The following is a 14,823-nucleotide window of genomic DNA, read 5'->3' on the forward strand; positions in this document are numbered from 1 at the left end:
GGGAACACAGAGAATAAAGGTGTATGTGTGTGTATGTATGTGTATATGTGTATATATGTGTGTATGTGTGTGTATGTGAAATGTCACAACAAAGTTCATCAACCTACACAACAAATATATCTCAGAGAAAGATTCACCAGAATTAAAACTCTAGATGTGTCTAGACACTCAGCAAAGGTAAAGAAAGCAGTAAGTTCACATGACAAAGTGTTCCGAATGAATGCATCTAAGGAATATCCAGGCAGCAATTCACATCACCTGCCCTAAACTGTTTCAAAAACATGATTTTCTGCTGTTGTTGCTGTAGAGGTTTGGATTTATTTTGTTTATTTGTTCTGTTGTCTTGTTTTTCTTTTTTCTTTTAAATCATTTGAACCAGGCTCTAGCCTGGGCTGGTCTCAAATGTGCAGCCATCCTTCCGCCTCTGTAGTGCCGAAACTACAGACGAATACTCTCATATCTGTGGGGAAATGTGTTTCAAAGGAAGAAGACGGGCCGGGGAGACGGCTCAGTTGGTAAAGGGGCCTATTGTACAAGCACAAGGGCCTGAGTTCAGATCCCAGGACCCACATAAAAAGCCAGAGTAAGTAGAGACAGAGGGACAGGAGGGAGGAAACAGGGAGAAAAGACCCCAAAACAATACCTACCCTCTCTGCACATAACCAACGAAAGGATGCTTGGGGCTGCGGGAGCCGCTGGCAGTAAGAAAGAATCCAGGAAATCACAACAAACCTCCAAGTCAACAATCTGATGAAAGCCGCCCCGACAGACGGGGAAAGATGGGACACGGTGGCGGGCGTGGAAAAATATACATATGACATTGACTCGGAGTCACCTGATGACTACAGAGAAGAGGATCCATTGATTGGCCAGGGTGATGGCTCAGGGGTAAAGGGCAATAGTGAGGAATGAAGTTCCAATCCCCAGAACCAAAGTAACTAAGTGATGGCCGTCTGCCCCTAAGTCCAGCTCAGAAAGAGAGGGGGCACGGAATCCGCCGGGGAAGCTCTGGGATTGATTGAGATACCCTGTGGCAGTGAATGAGAGGGAAGAGCAATCAAGGATGATTTCCTTCACCAGCCTCAGGCCTTCACAAGCATGTGCACCTGTGCCTGCACACGCATACACGCGCACCATACACACACATGAAAACTGGAAAAAAGAGAGCCACCTCGACGGTGAGGCCAGACACAGCTGTTGCTGTTGGACTGGGGTCCTAACACTGAAGGATTAGAAAAGAAATGTAACTGGAACTCACTAGTCTGAAACTAGTCCTCGTGTGGCTGTTTAAAAAAACAAGCTTGCCGGGGAAGTAAAGCCCCAAAGACTTCGTTAGCTAGCAGTAGAGAGCTGAGGAGTGAGGGAAACCCAGCTGAGGGAAGCTGAGGAGAGAGGATTTCAATTCTCAATCCCATCATGAGACCAGAAATCTCTAATTTCTCATCAATTCGCAGTTTTTACTAAGAATTCTTTTGCCTTGGGATTTACTAAGCACTTTAAATCTGGTTATTTACCTTTTGTTTCCTAAGGGATCCCCCCCTTTTTTTGGTCTTCTTTATTGTAAACAAAAACTTCCTACACTATATTCTGATTAAGCTTTTTCCCTCCCTCCGCTCTTTACCCACCTAACCCCAAGACCCCCACCTCTCTGTTTTTGTTTGTTTGGAGACAGGGTTTCTCTGTGTAACTTTGGAACTTGTCCTGAAACTCACTCTGTAGACCAGACTGGCCTCAAACTCACCGGCCTCTGCCTCCCAAGTGCTGGCGTATGCCACTACTGCCTGGCTCCTTCTCTCTTTAAAAAACAAAAATTAACACATAGACACATAACCATGAAGACACAAAATCAGAAACCAAAATATACAAACAAAAGACAAATTTAAAAAAGAAAAAAGGCCAAACAAAAGCAATATAAGTCAAAAAGTCTACAAAATACTAATTTTGTTTTGGCCATCTACTCCTGAGCATGAGGCCTTCCCTGAAGTGTTATACCAGTGAGACTCCACTGGGGTAGACTAATTCTTCCTTTGCAAGCACGTACCAATTGTGTATAGCTTCTTGGTTAGTGGTGCAAGCCTGTGCCCACTTCTCTGTCTTTAGGAACCCACATTAGGACCCCAACTGGCTTGAACCTGGATAGACCCCGTACTTGAGACCCAAGTCCCTTGAGTGACGGCATGCAAATCTGTTTCCCACATGGTGAGTCATCTTTCCACTCTGATAGTATCCTTCGCTGCACAACCATCTTTCATTTGGATGGAAGTCAATTTACCAATTTAATATTTTGCTGCTTGTGGTTTGGGTCTTAGTCAAAACGGTTTTGCCTGGCACAAGGTCATTTCACTATAGTTTGACTGGTTTCTTCCTGGGAATATCAGTATTTCACACTGAGGTCACTGATTGACTCTTAGTGTACAATGTGAGGCAGGGGTTCAAATCCACCCTTCCGACATGGAAATCCAGGGTCTCAGCGCCATTTGTGAGAAAGACTACCCATTCCCTCACTAAGTGGCACCTTATTAATAAATAACAAAAACATGGTCTATAAATGTTAATACCATTAAAAAGATCTCCATTTAGTGGCACACTGTGTTGCATTGGGGTAAAATCCATATCTCTAGGGCTGGAGAGATAGCTCAGCAGTTAAGAGCATTGACTGCTTTTCCAGAGGACCTGGGTTCAATTCCCAGCACCCACATGGAGCTCACAACCAAGATCTGACACCCTCATACAAACATACATGCAGGCAAAACACCAATGCACATAAAAATAAATATTTTTTTAAAATCCCCCTCTCTAAACAGACAGCCAAGCTATCTCCAAACAAGAGTGCACATACCTCTTCCAAAAACCGACATTCTTCCTTCTCGACTACTATCCAGTTGATAAAGGCCATCCCATAATGTTTTGCATTAAAGCTGTTCTCAATCTATTTCCACCTGCAGTGCCTGAGAGTCCCTCCCCCTTGCTCATCAATACTCTGCCATCTGTCTTTTGCTAACAGCCCTATCAGTGACTTATCACCTTGTTAAGTGCCCACTATCCACAGTATTGGCTTAAATAACTGTTTTCATTTCTTTGAAGTTTATACCTAGGAATAGGGTTATCTGGAGCATACGGGAAGTCCACGGTGAGCCATGTGAGGAAACTCAGAGCTGCTTCTCCATAGCAGCTAGCTGGACCATCCCCCATTTCCACAGCAGCTGAGGAGGGTTTAACTTCCCTGACTTCTCATCAACACGGTGTTTTCTGTTCTCTGGCCTATTTGGAGATGCTACCTCTATGCAGTATACCAGTCGTGTACAGCACAGCACAAGAATAATGGAACACTAGCCCTGCCCCTCCTCCCCCTTCGTCCGTCCGCATCACCGCTCTGTGCACCCTCTGGTCGTTGCTTTGCCTTCTACGTCCACGCTGAGCTTATTACAGTAATTAAATACCAGCACCATTGGTATTCAACCGCATCTCCCCCACACCTGTAGCTATGCAGCTGGCCTTTGAACCCGTACACGTGTCCCATCAAAACAGCACGCGGTCTTGGACGTTTCGGCCACAGCTGCCATTTTCAATAAGTTAACCCCACAAAATTCACTTCGCCCGGACATTTGGTAGGTAGGCACAGACAAAGCACATATAATTTACTTCAGTATGACCCTAGACACTTCCACCCACTTGTCCCCAGCTCATTACTCATGACCTTTTACAGGTGTGACTCAACTAATCACATTTTCTCCCTAATTGTATGGTCCGTGGCCTAGCCAATAACTGCACCAACATCAGAGAAATACTGTTGAGTCTCTCAAGTGCAGTTACACCGTGTCTTCTGCATTCTCCTGTCTACACTTTAATACTCTCTCCAAAAAGAAGCACGCTAATGCGACGTGACTGACTTACACAGTTCCTGGAGGACTTTCATCTAAACTGCACTTAAGGGCCGGTGAGCTGGACTGGAGAGGGGCCTGCCACCTGAGCTCTAGTCCAGGGTCACACAAGGTGAAGATAAGAACAGACCTCCTCAAGCACACTGGCACACATGCCTGCATACATACTCCCTCATACCTGCAACCCCAGAACTTGGGAGGTAGAGGCAGGAGGGAACAGAAACCCAAGGTCATCCTTGACTACCTAGTGAGGTCAAGGCCAGCCTATGTTACTTGGGCCCACGGCAAAAATATTTTTTAAGATAAATATTTTTGCTGGGCGGTGGTGGCACACACCTTTAATCCCAGCACTTGAGAGTTCGAGGCCTGTGTAATGTTAAACATAGAAATCCTGTCGTGTGTGTGTGTGTGTGTGTGTGTGTGTGTGTGTGTGTGTAATAGGGGTGATGGTGCAATGGGTAAAGAGACTGTGGTAAAAGCATGAGGTCATGAATTTGATTTCCAGCTCTCTTGTAAAACACACAAGTCTATAATCCTAGCAGTGGGGGTCAGCAACATGTCAACTGAGAGGCTCGACAGCCAGCCCATCTGATGGAAACGGGGAGCTCCGAGCTAGTGGGGGAGCAACAGAGGAGCACACCCAACAACTGACCTCCGGTCTCTACACTGCACACACAGGTGAGCACAACAGTGCAGGTGACACACACAACGTAATCAACGCTTTTAGCACCTAATCAATCAGATTAGATTATACTAAGTTCCAAACCACATTGAGATTTCATAGTAACAAATGTAACAATTAAAAAGCAGGATGTATCCCTCCAGGGAACCCCTGGTGAAGACATCTCTATCCTACTTGAGGCCATCAGATCTTGAGGCCCTTAACTGACTACAGCTTCAGTTTGTACTTTTGTTTAATTCACTCAGACTTATAAAGTTCAGTAGGTAGGGCCCTGAGATGTCTCGGGGACGAAATGCCCTTGCCACCAAGCCTAATGAACTGAGTTCACTTCAATGTCCAGAATCCAAGGGGTAGCAGTAGAAAATCAACTCCCATAAGTTGCCCTCTGACCTCCACACACAGACCGCGGCATGGGTTTAGAGCATGAATCAACAGTTGAGAGCACTCGCTGCCCTTACAGAGGGCCCGAGTTTGAGTCCCAGCATCCACACGCGGCAGCTCCCAAAACTTTGTCCCATGTGTTTACAAAATGTAAGGCAGGGGCCGGAGAGATGGCTCAGCGGTTAAGAGCACTGGCTGCTCTTCCAGAGGACCCGGGTTCAGTTCCCGGCACCCACATGGCAGCTCACGAAACTTGTTTGCTCCCATGTGTTTACCAAAGGTAAGGCAACGTAACTGGCAGGATTCCGGGTTTCTCATGATGTGTACCATCTCAATGAAGCCTGTTTCCCCAGCTCCTTTACTGTAAGAGCCTCACTCAACCATCCCCTTTACAAGACATTTAGGCATTGCTCTGGTCTGCAATGGCCTTTGCCTGAAACCTGTTGCTGCCTCCACAGCTGGCTCCTGTGGCATTTCCCACCCTTCGCTGCCTTAATTACATACTGTTTACAGCAGGATCTTTCGGGAACAAATCTCCCCACTTTCTTCTAACTCTGTCACAAGGGCTGATGCTTCTTCCAGCACTGAGTACATGAAATCAACCTGGACCAGTTAAGAAACAACGCCGCTATCACATAGAAGGCTGTCCACTTCGTCAGGGAGATGCAAGTGTGCTCACTGAAAGCAGGACAGGCAAAGGTTTCTCCAAGTAAGACAGCTCTGTAAGTCCCCCCACACACACACAGCACTGAAGAGCCGGCGGTACAGAGCTGGAGGGAACAGGATGCTGGCGCTCAGGCAAAAGAGAGAGGGCAGCCTCCCACTCTGGAAAGGGGAAATTAAGAGTGTTTGGAACAGGTTATAGTAAGAAAATAAACTCTAGTGTGTACGCAGAGCCAAATCAGTTCCCAATGACTACACTAGGAAATCAACACAGAACTAGTATCTTTAACAACAGAAACATCTCAGGACTAGAGAGGACAGAACCCCAAAATGGGTCTCACTGGGCTTAAACTTGGGTTGTCCAGAGAGTCATGTTCCTAGAAGCTCTGAGGAGAACCCACTGTCCAGTTTTCAACAGTGATAGAGTGTGTTGGGAATTTCTTGGTTCCCAGTCTCCTCATATTTTCTTTCTTCTTTTTTTTTCTCCCCTAAGATAGGGTTTTTCTGTGTAACAATCCTAGTTGTCAGTAAGATGGCTCAGCAGGTGAAGGCACTTGCCACCAGGCCTGACAAGCTGTCTTCAGGCAGCAGGACCTACATGGTAGGACAGAACCAACCCCCACAGGTCATCCTCTGACCTCCACCCACAGCAAACATGCAAACACACGTGTGCACACACATGAATTAGGTGTAAAACAAATAATAAAATAGGAGGCTGTATTGAAGTGAACAAACTTTTAATCATCTTTTTTTTAAAGATTTATTTATGTATTATGTATATAGTGTTCTGCCTACATGTAGGCCTGCAGGCCAGAAGAGGGTGCCAGACCTCATTACAGATGGTTGTGAGCCACCATGTGGTTGCTGGGAATTGAACTCAGGACCTCTGGAAGGGCAATCACTGCTCTTAACCTCTGAGCCACCTCTCCCATCTCTCCAGCCCCTTTAATCATCTTTTAATCGACTTTTAGACAGCCTTCAAATAAACAAAGCAACGCCACCTTACCGCCTCCTCAGCAAGGGTGTTCTGAGCTAGACATGTCTGACCATGATTGGCGTCTAAGTGGAAGCAGCTGGTCAGAACTCTGCACACATCCAGAAAGATGGGGAAGGTAACAGCCTGGAAGTGCTAGGTTTCTTCAAAAAGGATCATTCTAAGTCATCCCCAAAAGATAAAGCAATGAATGGGCTGGGGAGGCAGTTGAGTTGATAGAGTGCTTGCCTAGCTGGGTTTGAGCCCCAGCACCACTCAGAACTGGGCAAAGAAATAACCAGAAAGCTATGAAACTATGACCAATGGGGAAAGACAAAAACTCCCAAAAACGATGGCATGCACGTCACCCGCCTTCAGGTGGCACATATAAAACAGTGGCTACGTCACTGAGCAAACGGCCAATGTGTTCCTTAAGGCAGAAAATAAGAACCGGAAGAGGTGACTAACAATATCTGTGGACTGACTGAAGGGCAGGCCCCATGCTCAGCTGTAGATGGCCAACACGCAGCAGAACCAATAGTGCTTTGAGGAGTTTTTGACTCATACTATTTTTCTCAGGCCTTTTTTAACCTTCCTGGTCTTTGGTTGTTCATTATGGGTTCCAGTTTTGTGTTTTTAATGGTCCGTGTACGTGTGTTTCTCGTGCTGTTTTGTTGCTGTTGTTGCCTGTATGTTTTCTAAAGACAAGAGACGAAGAAGGCATGGAATTCGGTGGGTGGGAAAGATCTGGGAGGACAGAAGGGCAGGGAAACTGAGATCAGAATATATTATATTTTAAAAATTATTTATTTATTTATTTATTTTATTTTCGAGACAGGGTTTCTCCGTAGCTTTTTTTGGTTCCTGTTCTGGAACTAGCTCTTGTAGACCAGGCTGGCCTCAAACTCACAGAGATCCGCGTGCCTCTGCCTCCCGAGTGCTGGGATTAAAGGCGTGCGCCACCACTGCCTGGCTAAAAAATTATTTTTAATTGGGTGGTGGTGCATGCCTTTAATTCCAGTACTCGGGAGGAAGAGGCAGGCAGATCTCTGTGAGTTTGAGGTCAGCCTGGTCTACAGAGGTAGTTCCAGGACAGCCAGGACTGTTACACAGAGAAACCCTGTCTCAAAAAAAAAAAAAAAAATCAATAACAAAAAATAGTATCATCTGTGAATCTGTGAACATCTGTGAACCATAGTGATCAGTCACCCAAATGGTACTAAGGGCTGCCCAGCTCGTCCCAACACAGACAGCAAAGGCAAGTTCAGCAAGATCAAGTTTAGAACGACATGCACCACACTTGCAGCAGGATTAGAACTCACAGAAGGACCGAATGCCCTGTAAGCCCAGCCTGGAGAATATGAGACTTATGCTGTTTGTTTGGTAGAAAGAAGAATTGCCAGCGTGAGTCCAATACTGTTCCCAGGCAGAATGTCTTTCCCATCATTCTCTAGGCTGAGGCAAGAGGAGTCCGTTTCATTGTGGAGCACCTCTGTACCTGGTGACACACATATCACATGACCTACTCCCAGGGTTGAAACCCACTGAAAGAGATCAGAATACACAGTTACCAAAATGTTGCTTTTAATGGAGACAAAATATCCAGAACAGCCGAACATATAGACACAATGTAGATCAGGGCTGCCGCGGGCTGAGGAGCAGAATCAAGATGCGAATCCAGAAAGTGGTCAAGTTAATTCTGGCAATGTCGCACAAATCTGGGGGATATACTAAAGGGCTGAACTTATTTATTTATTTGTTTATTGAGAGAGGGTTTCGCTGTAGCTTTGGAGCCTGTCCTGGAACTAGCTCTTGTAGACCAGGTTGGACTTGAACTCACAGAAATTCACCTGCCTCTGCCTCCAGAGTGCTGGGATTAAAGGCGTGCGCCACCACCGCCCAGCAAGAATTTAAAATGCCATGTGAATTAAATTTCAATAAAGTTGTTGCTTAAATTTTGTCATTCCTGAGTCAGTGACATAGCTCAGTGGGCAAAGGTGTTTGCAACCAAGACTAGCAACACCACAAACCCGTGTGGCAGGAGAATGGAACATTCTCCCACATTGTCCTCTGACTTCCACATACACACAGATAAATAAATAACTAATCGTAGAAAATGCTTTAGAATCTTTTGTTACTCCACACAAATTCTCCTTTTTAAGATTTAGTTTTATTTTCTGTGTGTTTTGTTTGTGTGAATGGCAGTGTATCGCATGCATGCAGTGCCTTTGGGGGCCAGGAGAGGGCGTCAGAGCCCCTGGAACTGGAGTGACAGATGGTTGTCAGTCACCATGAGGGCGCTGGGAACCGAGCCTGCCTCCTTACTGAGAGCCACAAATGCTCTTAACCACTGAGCCACCTGTCCAGCTCACCCTCACAAATTCTGGCTAATCAAAATCGCTACCTTATGGTCAAGCTCTATAGGACCCACCCTCAGTCAGACTGCCCCCTAGCCTGGCTGAGCCCAGATTTCAAACTTTCATGGTTGTTTGTTTCTGAACAATTCAACTCTTTCCGTTATGAGCACAAAGGTTAAGGAGAAAGGTCAATACTAAAGGAATCTGTATAAAGCCAAACACTTCACAAATAAGTGTTTGTTTTGTCTTTTGGTTTTGTTTGTTTGTTGACACAGGGTTTCCGTATCTAACAGTCCTAGAAGTCCTGGAACTCACTTTGCAGACCAGGCTGGCCTTGAACTCACAGAGATCCACCTGCCTCTGCCTGCCAAGTGCTGGCAGTGTGCCACCACCACCTGGCTACTTCACAATAAATTTTAACACAAGTGATTTTTCAAAATTATTTTCACAGGAAAAAAAAAAGTCCAGCAATGTTAACAAAAGCACTGATTCATTTTAGTGTCTCGGCTTAAAAAGAAATATGCCACTACCCCATGAGCCAAATACGAAGGGCTTGTTTAGATACAGACACAGTCATACAATGGTATTCTCTCAATGAATGGAAAGACATATCTAGGCAGAATTTCAGAAAAATCCTACCCACAGGAAACAGCATTGTTTGAAATCCCAGAAAACAAGTCAGGGCTCACAGGTTTAAAAAAAAAGTACCTCACAGTCGAACCCCCTCACCAGGAAGGCCAGATGGGGCCGCCAGGCTAGCCTGACAGTGGCCATTCAGAGCCATAACCAAAGAGGTGACCAACTGACTTAATCTTCAGTGCCAGTCCTGGCCTCCACAGCAGGCACAGTTCCTCAAATTTACTAATGAATGGAGACTCTCCCTGATGAGGCTGCCTCTTAGCCGGGGCAGCTGGGTTTTCTGTTTTTGGAATCTTAGAACTTCTCTGCAGTCACAAAGAAGCACCTAGAACAATAGATTCACCTACTTCATCAGCCTACACCCTGCTCCCTCTCTGTGATGAGCAGCCTGAGGAGCAAAACCCCTTCCGCGATCGGATTATGAACAAATCTGCATTTCTCCCTGGGATACTTCGAGAGCAAACTGTGAGCTGCAAAGCAAGTTTCAAAAGTTCTCTCTAGGGATTACGCAAATTGAAAACCACCAAGAAATTAGGCTTAATCATGCACTCCAAAAAAGATAAATAAAAACCACGTTCTTTAGTATTTAAAAAAAAAATTACAGGTAAAGGTAAGCAGGTAAAAATGTTCCAGCACACTACAGCTGGTCAGGTTTCGTTTGTTTTTACTACTACGGCCACATCCTGAACACAGGCAACCTTGTATTTGAGGCAAAATAAAGTAGAATTACAGAGCTTAGAGAATTAATAAGAATTGCATAAATATTATTATTCTCCTTCATTCCCAATAATCACAACGTGCTAAAATTTTCAAGAGAAATCATTTAAGACAGCCCCAAGGTTGCAGTAAAAGAACAAAAGTCAGAAAAATAGACAACAACTCAGTAACAAGGCTTGCGACGTAGTGAGCGAGCAGCGTTACTGACAGTCTAAGTCTAAACGCTTCTTTCTTATCAATGAGCATGTGGAACTTTGGCGATAGACTCACGTCAGGACTTCTCTCCAAAAATAAGCAAGTATCCTTTACAGTTCTCGGCTTATAGAATATTGGTGGGCTAATAACAGTGCCCAGGTGCTTTGGGCAGCTGTAAACATGTTAGGGTTCTCACTTCTGCCGACCTCCACAATCTAATGACGGAAATAGACAGATGCCCATACTGAACTAACAGACAAGAACAAGGTTGGCTCTGTGAGAACACCTTACAAGCCCAGAGGGGGACAGAGGGCAGACTGGAGGAAAGACAAGGTGATGTGCTGGGCCTGGGGTGGATGGGACCTGCCCACCCTGCAGGGGAACAGCTGAATTCACAGCTCAAGCTCTGACGCCCCCAAAATACTTCAGATATTTATAGCTAAAACAGTAACATACATACCCGATCCACATCCAAAAATATTCTATGTAAAACACACACAATGAAACTTGCTAAGGCCACAGTTTCTTTCCCATATCATCTGGGTTTCTTCCAGTCAGTGTTTCCTTACCCATGTCACTGCTACCAGAGTCACTGTTACTCTGGACCTGGTACAGCTCTGACACACCTATCTCTGTCTCCCGTGGAGAGAGAGTAGTTTTGACACGCTCCACTCAATTTCTGAACAAGACTGTCACCTATTTCCACTTTATCTCCCCCAAACTTAAACACACAGGTCCTCGGCAGACACTGGTGGCAGGCCAAGCCTAGTTCAAATAACTGTGATAAGTGAATGAAGAATTATAATACCCAACAGGTATTTATAAAATTAAATCACCACTTTATGCACCAACAAAAAATAGTGAGACTAAGACAGGCAAGCTCTGTCCAACAGCAAACCACTTTTTGTTCATTGGTATAATCTTGTTCAGACAATGCCCCCTCCCTCCAGTGGGGGACAGGGAAAGGTGAGGGTTAGGGCTCAGAGGTCCAGGGCTTGCCTAACGCACCAGGTCTGGGTTCAGTCCGAACAGTAGGAATTGTTACTGTCATCAACGATCTCATTGGGTCTGAAGATGCTCAGAGGGAGGGCACATCTGCATTGCCTGTGTCAGAGGAGGGTCTTCCACAGCCTTTGTAAGACAGCATCTTTTTCTGTCAGGAAGACCTAAAGCAGCACATCTTCTGGGTACGCAGTTAGATACTAGATCTGCACAGAAGCAGGGCAGATAGTGGACAATCCCGGCTCTCCCAAGAATCCCTAAGCACAGTCTAAGATTCAAAATTACCTTAGAACTATGTACACAGCACCCAGAAAACACAGAAAAACACATGTTGTCCAGGGCACAAAGCACAGGCATTTCAAAGATAACTCTTCCTAAACATTTTCTTTTTGTGTTCTTTAAAAAAAAAAGTCTATTGTCTAAATATGCCACTAAATAAAGAAAAATGAGAAATTTTAAATTTGTTTTAAACACCTACTTCCTATGATGAGCAAGGAGGATTATGGCCAGACACCTGCCTGATAGTGTTAGCACAGACTTAAAATAATAAGGTGGCACAATGACAGATATTATCAAAATGAAGGTGACTTCATTTCCTAACCTCTGCAACAGAGCAAAGAATTCTCCCTCAAGTATCAATGTCTGAAGGTGGACTTCTTTCCCAAATATAATTTCTGGTGTTATTATTGTGGACACTGGGAACTTTCAACATTCATTCAAAAAAATTAGACAGTAGCTTAACTGTAAACAAATTTTAAAATCTGTATTTCCTTGAAGAAAAAAAAACTAGGCCAGGTGTTTCAACCAAATTCACTGTTGCAAAGTAGTAGCAGCAACGTGGAAGGCAACCAGGATGGGACGCCACTTCCAATAATAAGTAACAAAAACAAGACCAAAGAATAACACGCCGGATGCTACTTCCTTTATAAGGTTGCAACTTGCTGCCTCCAAGTACTCTACAAAGCATTGCTCAAGAAACTGTCAAAATGAAGGCTTATGAAAACATTCTTTTCTAAATAAGGACTCTAACAAGGGATGTGTTGTTTCTAGCTATGATTTCTGCGGCAAGTATTGACAAGTTCAACGCTGGGATAATGTTCACAGTGCAAAGACCTCTTATTTGATTTACCAGTAGAAAGAGTGCCTGCCTGCCTGCCTGCCTGCCTGCCTGCCTGCTCGTCCTTACAATGCCTGCATTCAGTAGGAGAGATCAGCTTTATGGAAGGCACCTGCTAGGCGGAACAGCAGTTTATAGAACCAACTTTTATTTCCATCAGAAGTTGTTCATTGTTTTTCCCCCCAGTCCTACACACCCCGGCAACCTGCTTTGCTGTATTTTCCCTCTACCCTCCCAAAAGAGCTTCTGGCGTAGAGTCCTGGTAATATTTTCCCTAGTTCAAAGGTTAAGGCAAATTTAGCTCTCTAGAGCGCTTGCCCCTCGGCCAGTTCCCCCCTCTTTTAAAACCAAGCCTGGGACTTAGTGGTCCCACATTCTCAAAAGTCTACAAGAAAAGCGATTGTAGGTGGCGACGAACAAAGCTGGAACAGTAGGAAAGATCGACAGCATTCAGGCCCCAGGTCGCCTAGAAATCGGCCTAAAAAAAAAAAAAAAAGGCTCGGCCGGGCCCGAAGAACCTGCCGCCCGGAAGCAACAACTCCCATCAAAAGGCAAAGAAAAGTTGCACAGCAGAGCTCGGCCCGGCGAGCAGCCTGCGCCGGTGCCTGCCTACGAACAGGGGGCCCGGGCTGCGCAGGCCCGGCCGCGGGCGGTGGCTGTGGAGTCCGCCCGGCCGACCGTAGCTCCGGAAGGCGAGGGTCCGGGGGTGCGCCGTCGCTTCGGGCGGAGCGGGCTCTGCGCCCGGGTCCGCACCCCTCCCAGCACCGCGGGCAGTGGGCGGAGAGACGCGGCCAAGGACCGCGGACAATGCCCGGCCCGGCCGGCAACCTTGGCGCGCAGCGCGGGCCCGCCGCCTTTCCACCCGAGGCCGCCTGCCGGCGCGCTCAGCCCGGTCGGGAGCGCGACGCTGCAGCAGCGCCTGCCGCCACCTCCCCGCCGCCCGCTTCCCCGCCGGGCGGTTCCCGGGCCCCAGGGAAGCCGCGGCGTGCGAACGTAGCCGGCGCACCGAGAAGCGCAGGGCGCGCGCTCAGGGCAGCCGGGCGCGCGGGAAGAGAGGAGCGCGCGTGGAGACGGCGGCGCGCGCCCAGGGCAGCCGGCCGCGCGGGCAGAGCCGGGCACGGGCCGGGAAGGAGGCGCGCAGCAGAGCGGGGCGCGCGGTGCTCCCCACGGGTCCGCCGCAGCTCCGACGGGCTTTCGGTTGACCCCGGCTCTACGCCGCGCCCGCGTCCGTTAGGAGCCTCCCTAGCCGCAGCCGCAGCCGCCCACCTCAGTCCGCCTCCCTTGCGGCTCGCAGCAAGAAGGGCAGCCGGGCCAGGGCCGGGGACCCCGGATTCCACGGCCGACGGCCGGCCGGCATCCCCGCGCTTGCCACCGCGCTGGAAGAGAAAGTGAAATGAAGCGCCTTTCCCCAGGCAGCACCTACCAGGTCCCCAGTCCCGTGCAGCTGCCTCGCTCCTCCAGCGCTGCTGGTCCCCGCCCTCGGGCCCCAGGCTTCGTTCTCTTTGACAATGGCGCGTCCCCTTTAAGGAATAATCCGATCGGGACCGATCCGTGGTTAAACCTCCCTCCGACTCTGATTTTAACCGGATTTCTGTCTCTCCCAGAGCCCGACGGGCGCCCGGCGGTGCTGCGAGCTCTGCCCACCCCTTCCCTGCCCCGCCCACCCCCTCGCCTTCCTGATTGGCGAGGGACACTACACCAGGAACAGTGGTCCTCGCCCTCCACTGGCCGGCCCCCCCGCCGCTCAGAGTTTCCCCACCTTCGCCCCGCCCCCTTTCCCGGGTTGGACCTACCTCTAATCACTCTCTGTCCTCGCCTCCAACGTTGCTTTGGAGAACTGGCAGTCAAGGCTCACCCTCCCGCCTCCGGAAAGCGAACTTTATTTTTATTGGTAGAAAGACATCTTCCTGTGTACCTGATTGGGCAAGGAAGGGCAAGTCTGCACGCCCCTTACCTATTATCACTCTCCCTGGACGGCTGAGAGAAAGACAGCCAGAAAGTCTTCCCTACTTTGGCTTCCTCTCAGCGCCTTTCCCTTTAAATGTTGGTAGGGGTCGAGCACAAACTGTCCATACTGAAGAAAGCGGGAAAGGGAGACGGGAAGGATGCAAAAATCTTCAGATGGGGGAAGGAGCACTTCGCACTAGCTGTGGGATCCTGAGAACCCAATCCGGCTGTCTCCTGAACGGCGTGAGCACACCTGAAATCCTAGTACT

The 14,823-nt window shown here is 47.6% G+C and overlaps 1 protein-coding gene across 3 annotated transcripts in view; it reads right to left on the bottom strand.

Annotated features, from left to right (window-relative positions):
- The window catches only part of Fryl (FRY like transcription coactivator), a 226,111-nt gene extending 211,894 nt beyond the window's left edge, over positions 1–14,217 (bottom strand). For 2 of the 3 annotated variants that reach the window (XM_057771108.1, XM_057771109.1), the window contains exon 1: positions 14,031–14,217. The gene's annotated coding sequence lies outside the window, so the exon portion shown is untranslated. The remainder of the gene's footprint in view (positions 1–14,030) is intronic. The other variant, XM_057771106.1, reaches the window with a different exon arrangement.
- Positions 14,218–14,823: the final 606 nt, after the last annotated feature.

The sequence above is a fragment of the Chionomys nivalis genome, chromosome 6 (genome assembly GCF_950005125.1).
Source record: "Chionomys nivalis chromosome 6, mChiNiv1.1, whole genome shotgun sequence".
NCBI classification, from domain to species: domain Eukaryota; kingdom Metazoa; phylum Chordata; class Mammalia; order Rodentia; family Cricetidae; genus Chionomys; species Chionomys nivalis.